This window comes from Eleutherodactylus coqui, unplaced genomic scaffold (assembly GCF_035609145.1).
Source record: "Eleutherodactylus coqui strain aEleCoq1 unplaced genomic scaffold, aEleCoq1.hap1 HAP1_SCAFFOLD_98, whole genome shotgun sequence".
In the NCBI taxonomy this organism is placed as follows: domain Eukaryota; kingdom Metazoa; phylum Chordata; class Amphibia; order Anura; family Eleutherodactylidae; genus Eleutherodactylus; species Eleutherodactylus coqui.
In genome coordinates, this window is record NW_027102512.1 from 177,507 (window position 1) to 187,051 (window position 9,545).

At 42.9% G+C, this 9,545-nt stretch overlaps 1 long non-coding RNA gene across 1 annotated transcript; it reads right to left on the reverse strand.

Moving 5' to 3' along the window:
- Nucleotides 1–782: 782 nt before the first annotated feature.
- Nucleotides 783–9,033, reverse strand: LOC136604252 (uncharacterized). Its single transcript, XR_010789787.1, has 5 exons — nucleotides 8,938–9,033; nucleotides 7,680–7,765; nucleotides 5,764–5,867; nucleotides 3,183–3,262; nucleotides 783–1,088 (listed from the first exon to the last, which is right to left on the reverse strand). It is a non-coding gene; the product is annotated as an uncharacterized lncRNA (long non-coding RNA).
- Between the last annotated feature and the right edge of the window lie 512 nt (nucleotides 9,034–9,545).

A 9,545-nucleotide genomic window follows, 5' to 3' on the forward strand; every position in this document is an offset into this window, starting at 1 on the left:
AGCAATAAAAGTAAAAAGAAACTCATCACTGCGGAGATGGAGCAGCGCTGTACATTCTCTACTACACTTTTTTGAAGTCAGGAAACATAGGACAAAAGAAGAACAGATTTTATTTATTTATTTTTTAAATAATGGTCAAGGATTTAATTCATCTTGTTTCAATATCATTACAGAAAATGTTATGGTACAGAGTTCTTCAGTATTTTCTTTGCTTTTTCTCCACATGAATGCTGGTACACTGTAATCTGTACAAGATCAGTTTTTGATTTTTTTTTCTGTACATTTCTTAAATGTATTGGTTAAAAAGGCTGTCAGCACTTAAGGAAGCAATTTTTTTTTCAAAGAAAAGGTATTCAGTTACTGCCCAATAGTACTGAGCGGAGTGATTGCCAGGACGTCTCTCCTCCTTGTTAAGAAGATGGGAGTCTGGATCCAGATGCAACCACTTGGCACATCAACACGTTATACAAGATAAAGAACAAGCAGAGCTCTCTTGTGAAGCGGTTATGAAGCATACTGATAAGGGAAACAGCAGTGTCATCTAAGCTAGTATAAAGTAAGCAGACAGCCTTGGTTAAGAGCTTAAGTATTTGTACTTTAAGGATGAGAGAAACACAACTTTTGCAGGCATCTACTGCTGTCTACTAAAAGCTACTGCTATTAGACCTAGCATTTTAACACACAAAGCAATTGCAATGAAGGAAAAGTTGCCTTGATATAATCAGAATAAGGTTTTAGAAGAGTTTTTTTTTTATAAGGTTTTTTTTGGGGGGGGGGGGGGAGATTTTTTTTTCAGTTTTTCTCCTCAAAGTCAGTTTTTGAAATTTAGTTCAAGATGTTGACTACACTGATCAACTTTATCCAAATCATAAAAACTAGCTGTGCCGTTGCATATTACAGGATACAGTCAATGATATGTGGACATGCATCAATGCTTCTCTCTTGCTTTTGTCATCATAGCCTTCCGATGACCATGACATCCACCACCTCTCCCTTGTGAAGTTCCACATACTGCTCTGTCTTTGGAGGTAGCATCAACAGTCCATTGGCACTGCGCATACTCATCAGGCGACTGCTCATCTGATTACCTGCGTGGAGAAGACATAGACGTTAGCACACTCCTCGTAAGACAAGATGACAATGGACATTTCCTATATGGGAGTTCTTGGTGTCTGGAGCAGTCGACGTAATGTAAAGACTGGTTCATTAATCAGCTTACTCTACCTAGTGGCTAATGATTAACCTTCTAGTGTGATGAGTTATTCGTCTTTAGGGTCTGGAGGAAGTAGTTGACTATACTAATAGATCACAGACTGAACATGAGTCAACACTGTGACGTAGCAGCAAAAATGAAAAACACAATTCTGTGATGTATTAAGAGAAGCATAGAGTCTAGATCATATGAGGTAATTATCTCCCTCTACTCTTCCTTAGTCAGACCTCAGCTGGAATACTGTGTCCAGTTCTGGGCACCCCAATTTAAAAAAAAATAGACAAACTGGATTAAGTTCAGAGAAGAGCTACCAGGATAGTGAGCGGTCTGCAAACCATGTCCTGTTAGGTACGGTTAAAGCATCTGGGAATGTTTAGCTTGCAAAAGTGAAGGCTGAGAGGAGACTTAATAGCGGTCTACAAATATCTGATGGGTTGTCACAGTGCAGAGAGATCAGCCCTATTCTCATCTGCACAAGGAAAGACTAGAAGCAATGGGATGAAAGTGAAAGGGAGGAGACACAAATTAGATATTCGACAGTCAGGGTGATCAATGGGTGGAACAGGTTACCACGGGAGGTGGTGAGTTCTACTTCAATGGAAGTCTTCAAACAGAGGCTGGACAGACATCTGTCTGGTATGATTTAGTGATCCTGCATTGAGCAAGGAGTTGGACCGGATGACCATGGAGGTCCCTTCCAAATCCACGATTCTATGATATTTATGGGAACTATAAAAAGATTTTCCAAACCTGGCATCCATTTTTTTGGTCCTTAGGAACATAAAGTAAAAACTAAAACAATGTAAGGTACAATATACTGTGTATAATTCAAGTTGACTCCTCTGACTTTCTTGATGTAGGTAGTGGGACCCTTAGTGGTCATCTATTGTGGTGACGGGTTGAGTAATGTCTGTTTGGCAATCAAGGTCAGGTTTCCAGCTAAAGGATTTTCAGATCTCCTGATGATACAATATAGAATAGAGCCAGCGGATTTCCATTTCATCCCAATGTATTTTTACACCATATTATGCACCACGCCTGTTCTTTTTGCAATGTTTTGCCACATCGACTGTTAACGCTTTACCATACAAGCAAGCTATAGGAACCTTTCCTAAAAATGGTTCTTGCCACCATTTGGTCAGTTTTTTTTTTACTTCTTCCATGACTGATATGATAAATTCTTTTTGCTTTATAGCGAGTCATCCACCAGCATATTTCCAATCAAATCCCTCTTCTTCCTTGCAGGGCTAATAGAAATCAACCTTTACAAGTCTAAAAGGAGCCTAAGGGTGGCTTCACCTGTGCCAACTATTGGCTGAAAAATCGTTCGAACTAGCAATTTTGACTGATAGTTTTTCTGTGCAATAACGCAGGATTCGATTGAGCGAGAAATTGCTCATTGATCATTTTGTTTTGGCTAAGTGTAACAAAGCAACTAGTGAGTTCTCATTGAACAACTGTTTGTTCACAGTAAACGGAGGTTGACAGCCGGAAGAGATCTCCAGCGCGCTTCGCCTCCATTAACTGAACGACTATCGCTCCTGTGTGAAAGTACAGAAGTCTTAGTTGTTGGAATGGCTTTCGAACGCTTACATACCCGAAAGTCATCCTGTGAAAAGCTACCCTAAGAAAAGAAAATGGTGGCTTCCATTACCGGTTATGCAGTTATTTTTTGTTAGAAGCTGTAGGGGTGGGCACCCCGCCATGGCACTTTCTGACTGTGTGATATCTGCTAGTTATATTATCAAGTTGATGGCAATGTTATTAAAATATCCAGTACAACCTAACTGATAGAAGTGTCCAGTTATATGTAGTCAATAGAGACCTGTACTTTGTGCCCAAGGCAGTGGCTCTTGGTGATGCCACGTAAGTATGCAGCGATGGTACTCTGGGCGAGGATCCAACTTTACATCACAAGATAACTGCAAGACAGAAAAGAAAATGTTCTCCTATATTCAGTCATATTCACCTATTTTTCTTGTTGTATTTCAATCATCTGTCCAACTTTAAATACCATCTACGAGAGTGAAGAGCGGCAGCTAGGAGCATCTGAAAAAACAGACACATCTATGTATTACACAGACATGCCACTGATAGCAATGGACAAGTGTAGAAGTTCCCCTTGCTGTCTTTTCCCTCATAGATTCCAGTGGTTTGCTTGGGGTCCAGCAGTTGGACAAACTGGGATTAGCTTATTTTTAATGAGGGTCCCTTCTAACAAAAAGGAATGGTCTAAAGAGGACTTTGTAAATATATAGCATTACTTATCTTGTACTGATCATGACTTACAGTCTGCATTATAATCAAGAGCTGTGCCCATAATTCTGCTGGTCCCCATTGCACTCCTATGATGCAGTGAAACTATTCAGTGCCTGATGTGAAAATCACATTTCCCAAATATGCCAATATATATCCAGACATACATCCAGTAATAAATCATAGGGTATTTTGGCAATGAAACCTGAAGAATTGGGAATGCAGCTCTGGAGAATAATACAGGATGTAACTCCGTACAAGTGGAGCTGGTGTTCTGCTTGCATACCAATTAAATTACTAGTTTCTTCAAGCACAAAAATAAGCCATGGTGAAATTGAGCATTACACACAGCCCATTAAAATGAGTAAGAGGTCTGTGTAATGCAGGGCAGGTCAAGTCCTCCAGATCAGGAGACATTCTTTCTAACTGCTCTCCACTCCTCAGGAGACAGGGACCCTCAATGCCCTCTTCTAATCTAATTTTGGATTCCTATGAGGCTTTTTCTTTCTGTCATTATACAAGAGCGCCACCTGCTGGCTAAAACCAGCACTGCAGTATGTGGTGTACCTAAGAGGCTCTGATGACGGAGCAGCCGACAATATACAGTAAAAATACCCTGTCGGACGTCTTCAGGCTTTAATCAGAATGTCGGAAGCTGTCAGACAGTTGATTGGAAAGGGTTAACTCATAATTCCCTAATAGGGTACACGAAAATGTTTGTTTTTTAAAACAGTACAACCCCTTTAACATAACATCCTCCAATTGTTAGCAACATATTGTAGTAGTGAAATTGGGGAACACAAAGACCGTATAGTGTAAAGTTAGGGTGGTTTTATATCTGCAGCCATGGTTCCACTTTTGTGCTCTGTTCGGGGAGCAGGAAAGGGGAATCTCTGCAACCAAATGGCTCATTCTCTGGACAGCACCACAAGCACCAGACAGACCCCATTGATTATAATGAGGTCCGTCTGTTTTCCACTCGGCTGCCTAACTTTAGATGAAAGAAAAAGCTCTGCATGCAGCACTTTTTCTTCCAGTACTTTGAGCCGAATCTGCGACTGAACCTCCGACTCCGATGTGAAATCGGCCTTAATCACATACACATTTACCTGGAGTTTTTCCTTAAAGCGGTATTCCGGGCGATGGGACATTTTTTCCAGTTTTCACCCATCCAGTGAAAACTGATAGATCAGTGGGATCGTCCGATTGCTGTGCTTGGCTGTTTGCCCCTTTGAAATGAATGAAGCAGACAATAATAGTCGAGCACAGCACTCGGCTATTTCTGTCTGCCCCGTTGAAATGAATGGAGTGGCACTACTCCATTCATTTCAATAGGTCAGACATATAGGCAAACACAGCACAGCACTCGGCTATCTGCCTGCACCGTTGAGAGGAATCAGCCTGTTCTGTGTGACCAGCAGCTCTATTCCCTGCTTCCCTGCAGAAGCGAGACGATGTATGCTGAACTGTGAAATAAGCGGGACGCAGGTCCCCCAGTCTCAGGAACACTGAACACTGGGGGTCCCAGCAGTCATACCCCCACCGTTGAAACATCCCATCGTTGAAAATCCCTCTTAAAGTAAACCTTCAAAATTCTGTCCTTGTACCTAACGAAGTGGAGGGTAAATTACCTGCACTTGTTCTTCTATGCCACGCCTCCCAATCTGCCAGTTTCAGGCCGTGGCTCCACCTGTCCAAGATGGCTACAGCTATTTTCTAACTACCTAATGCACTGCTCTCTGATTGTCCATTGGCAAGTCAGCGAACAGGTATAATGCATCGTTAGTCTAAGACTACCAATACACTGTAGAGATTAGCTAGATTGAAGACTGAATCGGCCATCTTGAATGCCCGAAAAGAGGACCTGGAACTGCAAATTGGAAAGACGGCAGAGAAGAACAACTGCAGATAATATACACACCCACGTTCCTCCTCCGGCTCCATTGCAGAATTTTGTCCAGAAAACTGGAGGGTCACTTTAACATTTACTTATAAAACAAAAACAATATAAGTTTTCAAACAGCGGCAAAGTAATGGAAATTGAGCAGCTATTTTGTGTCTTCATATACAGAGACATTCATGTTGATGTAAAGTCATATAACTGCTTTATATGGTAAATTCTCAAAATAAAGACCCTTTGTACGTGTATAGAGCCGCCTCACTAGACACTTGGACATGAAACACACACTGTTTTAGAGGTGTATAACATTTCCTAATAGGGGTGACTGCAATAAATAGCGATGGAACGGCAGATACGAATTCCGCTCTCCATATAACATGGGCGGTATAAATACCCTGGCTTTGATGATTGTAGGTCTTGGATCCAGGATTCCCTGCATCTTTCTTAGTGCTGGTACGACAAAAAGATTACAGGTAACTACTGCTGACACAGGGTTGCCTAGAGTGAATGGAAGACAAATACCATTAATCAGGAGAAGGCAGGTAGTAAACAACGTAAATTATGTGTAACACGTTCAGGCTTTTACTCCAGAATCCACATTTGATTTTGTAAGATGTAGAAATAGATTTTTCCCTTTAACCTTGTGAATGCACGGTAAGTTCTGATCAATAAGGCCTTTTTCGAGCTGGACCCCTTCAAGACCATAGCGCGACTAGTAAAACCAATGCTTTCCCTTGTATGGGTTAATTTATTAGGCATTACATATGTTGATTGAAAAAACAATCAAAATACTAACGACCACCCGTCTGTCGGTGAGTTACATGCTCCGCCCCTGATCACATGACAGTGACCTCATCAACTAGTTACAGCGAGGTAATGAGGTGCCCCAAGGATGTCTAACCACCACCTAACTAGTTACACCGAGTTAGTGAGGTGCCCCAAGGATGTCTAACAACCACCTAACTAGTTACACCGAGGTAGTGAGGCGCCCCAAGGATGTCTAACAACCACCTGACCAGTTACACCAAGGTAGTGAGGTGCCCCAAGGATGTCTAACCACCACCTAACTAGTTACACCGAGGTAGTGAGGGGCCCCAAGGATGTCTAACCACCACCTAACTAGTTACACCGAGGTAGTGAGGCGCCCCAAGGATGTCTAACAACCAGCTAACTAGTTAGAGCGAGGTAGTGAGGCGCCCTAAGGATGTCTAACAACCACCTATCTAGTTACACCGAGGTAATGAGGTGCCCCAAGGATGTCTAACAACCACCTAACTAGTTACACCGAGGTAGTGAGGCGCCCCAAGGATGTCTAACAACCACCTAACTAGTTACATCCAGGTGGTGAGGCACCCCAAGGATGTCTAACAACCACCTAACTAGTTACATCCAGGTAGTGAGGCACCCCAAGGATGTCTAACAACCACCTAACTAGTTACATCCAGGTGGTGAGGCACCCCAAGGATGTCTAACAACCACCTAACTAGTTACACTGAGGAAACACCAACCTCCCAGTAACCATTATTAACCATCTCTGTTCCTCCGGTCATCACAGCCTCATCCTCCGGTTACCCCACAGCCGACAGTCTGCATACAGCGGTCAGTTATCTCGCAGCTGACAGATACCAAGCAGTAGTTACCTCAGAGCTGACAGTGGACAGTTACCTCAGAACAGTCTCCTGCAGCGCTCAGTTACCTCAGCGCAGCGCTCAGTCACCTCAGAGCTCAGTTACCTCAGCGCAGCGCTCAGTCACCTCAGAGCTCAGTCACCTCAGAGCAGCGCCCAGTCACCTCAGAGCTCAGCTACCTCAGCTCAGACATGACACCATTAATAAAACACAATTGTTAAGCAGACATACATTCCCCATCATCACCCTGACTCACCCTTTCTTTACAGCCTAGTAAGGGTTACCACTAACACATTTAAAACTGACCAATCTACCTTAGGGGGCGCTCACCCCAATGTAATTGCATATGGGTATGTGTATATACAAGCCCATATATATATATATATACACACGTATTGGCTCTATCATGTGCATATATGTGGCAAAAATACAACATGCTGCGTTCTGTTTTGCGCTCATGTATTACACAATTCCGATACGCTAATTTGAGAGGAACTGCGTAAGGCAATGCGATTAATTGCCTGCGAGTTACCACCTTTCATACGGGCATACAGAACACACGTAATACATGGTAATCATATGGCGGCCTAATGGATGGACAATCTCAGACAACGGTCCCTCCTCTAAGTACCTCAGACCCACCAAGCCATAATACACAAAGGGGTGAAGCTGTGTCACTCACCTGTTTCAGCTTGAAGGTTTTTTTAAAATGATATCCTCCAGGTCCAACAAATCTGGTTCTCTTGGACAACGGCGCTTGGACAGTGTCTAGAAAACGAAGCAGAAATGGTAACAATTTCTACCATGATATTGCGGGAAAAGTACGGTTCATCCATCAAGTGTACCACTAGCTTCTTAAGAGCAACAGATCAAAGTATGAATAGCTTTTTTCCCCTAATTCAGCATAGAGCTGAAAAAAAATTCTAGAAAATTAAGCATTAGTTTATGATTCAGTTTAGTGATCGGGTTTACAAACTACTCAGCAATGTCTACTAAGTGGAAGGATAAAACCACTTCCACAGGCCGGTACTGGAATATAACATTGGCTAGGAGGACTTGTTTTTTTAGTTGTAAATGGGTATTTCCAGAACGGACCGACCACCTATCCACAGAACAGTTGATAAAGTCTGATCAGCAGCGCGAATCTCACCACTGGGACACCCACCGATCCCAAAAACGCCAATCCCGTGTCCCTCTCTGCTGCTCACTTCAAACCCCGCAGTGAGGAGCAGCTTGACTAGTGTGGCGGCTGAGCATGTACAATGCCAGTCCATTACATTCTGTGGTCCTGCTTAAGTGCTTGTCCTGAGCTTTCTCCGGCAGCCCGATTGAAAGGAATTGAGCAGAAGCAAACAGTCATCCGCACCTTCATTCATGCACCAGGAGAGGCGGATACGGCGACCCTGTTCTTGGCATCAGTGCTGGTTTCGGTGGCGAGACCCTCACCAATCAGACTTTCGGCACCTATTTTGTGGATAGGTGCCAAGACAATCCTGAGATTAGTGCTTTATAGCAACCCTCTGGTTTCAGGACCAAACTTCTACCCTGGACTGAAGGAGGGTATATTACTTGCAGTTGTTCTTCTCTGCCATCTATCCGATTCACGAATTCCAGGTCACATTTTTCAGGCGCCCAAGATGGCTGTTGCAGTTTTCTAACTATCTAATGTATACTGTGCACTGCTCTCTGATTGACCAGTGTTGCTCATGTGATCAGTGCTGGCCAATCAGAGAGCAGGTATAGCAGGTTATATCAGCCACCTTAGACAACCAAAAACAGTACCCAGAACCAATGGATCAGAGGGACGGCAGAGAACAACTGCAGGTTATATACCCCCTTCTCCCTCCGACCCGGTAACAGATCTTTGTGAAGTATTCTACTTCACTAGACTTTAATTGGCTTCCATTTAGCACTGCACTTTAATATTATACATGTATTACCGGTTACAGGACTGTTTTCTCTCTGGGTTTCTCTTGGCTTTGAGATGGTTCTATTCATGATCTGCAGGATTTCTTTTTATGCAACTAGAAATAAAACAAGAGCATTTGAGAGGGAAGATTAAATATGTAAGACGGGTCTGACAGATGCATAATTAGCCCAACAACATTTAGAGAATATACAATCTATACTCCTTTCCCTTACAGAATATATTAAATGAGTTTCCCCACCGATAACACACATGGTATACAAAAATAATACTCAATATACACAAGCAAGGAGAAGATCTGCCAAGGCTGGATACTACCGGCAAGGAGCGCCCGCTGCGGCTCGGCCCCCTCACTTGAGTGTTGCGTCAAACTTCTAAGTAGATTTCTTTCTGTAGCGCAGCAGCGGTTCAGAATAAAACAAGACACATGCCAAATGGGCATCTCTGTCCTGGGTTCATGCTGCCCGTGGGTTTGGGTGGCATGAACCTAGTGACAGCTTCCTTTTAAGGATTAAAGATTACATACCGTACTGATTTCTCATTTTTATACAGCTCTATGCACACACTTGCTTCGGAACGGAAGACATAAGCATCAATTACAGGAGATTGTAAAATTGTGTG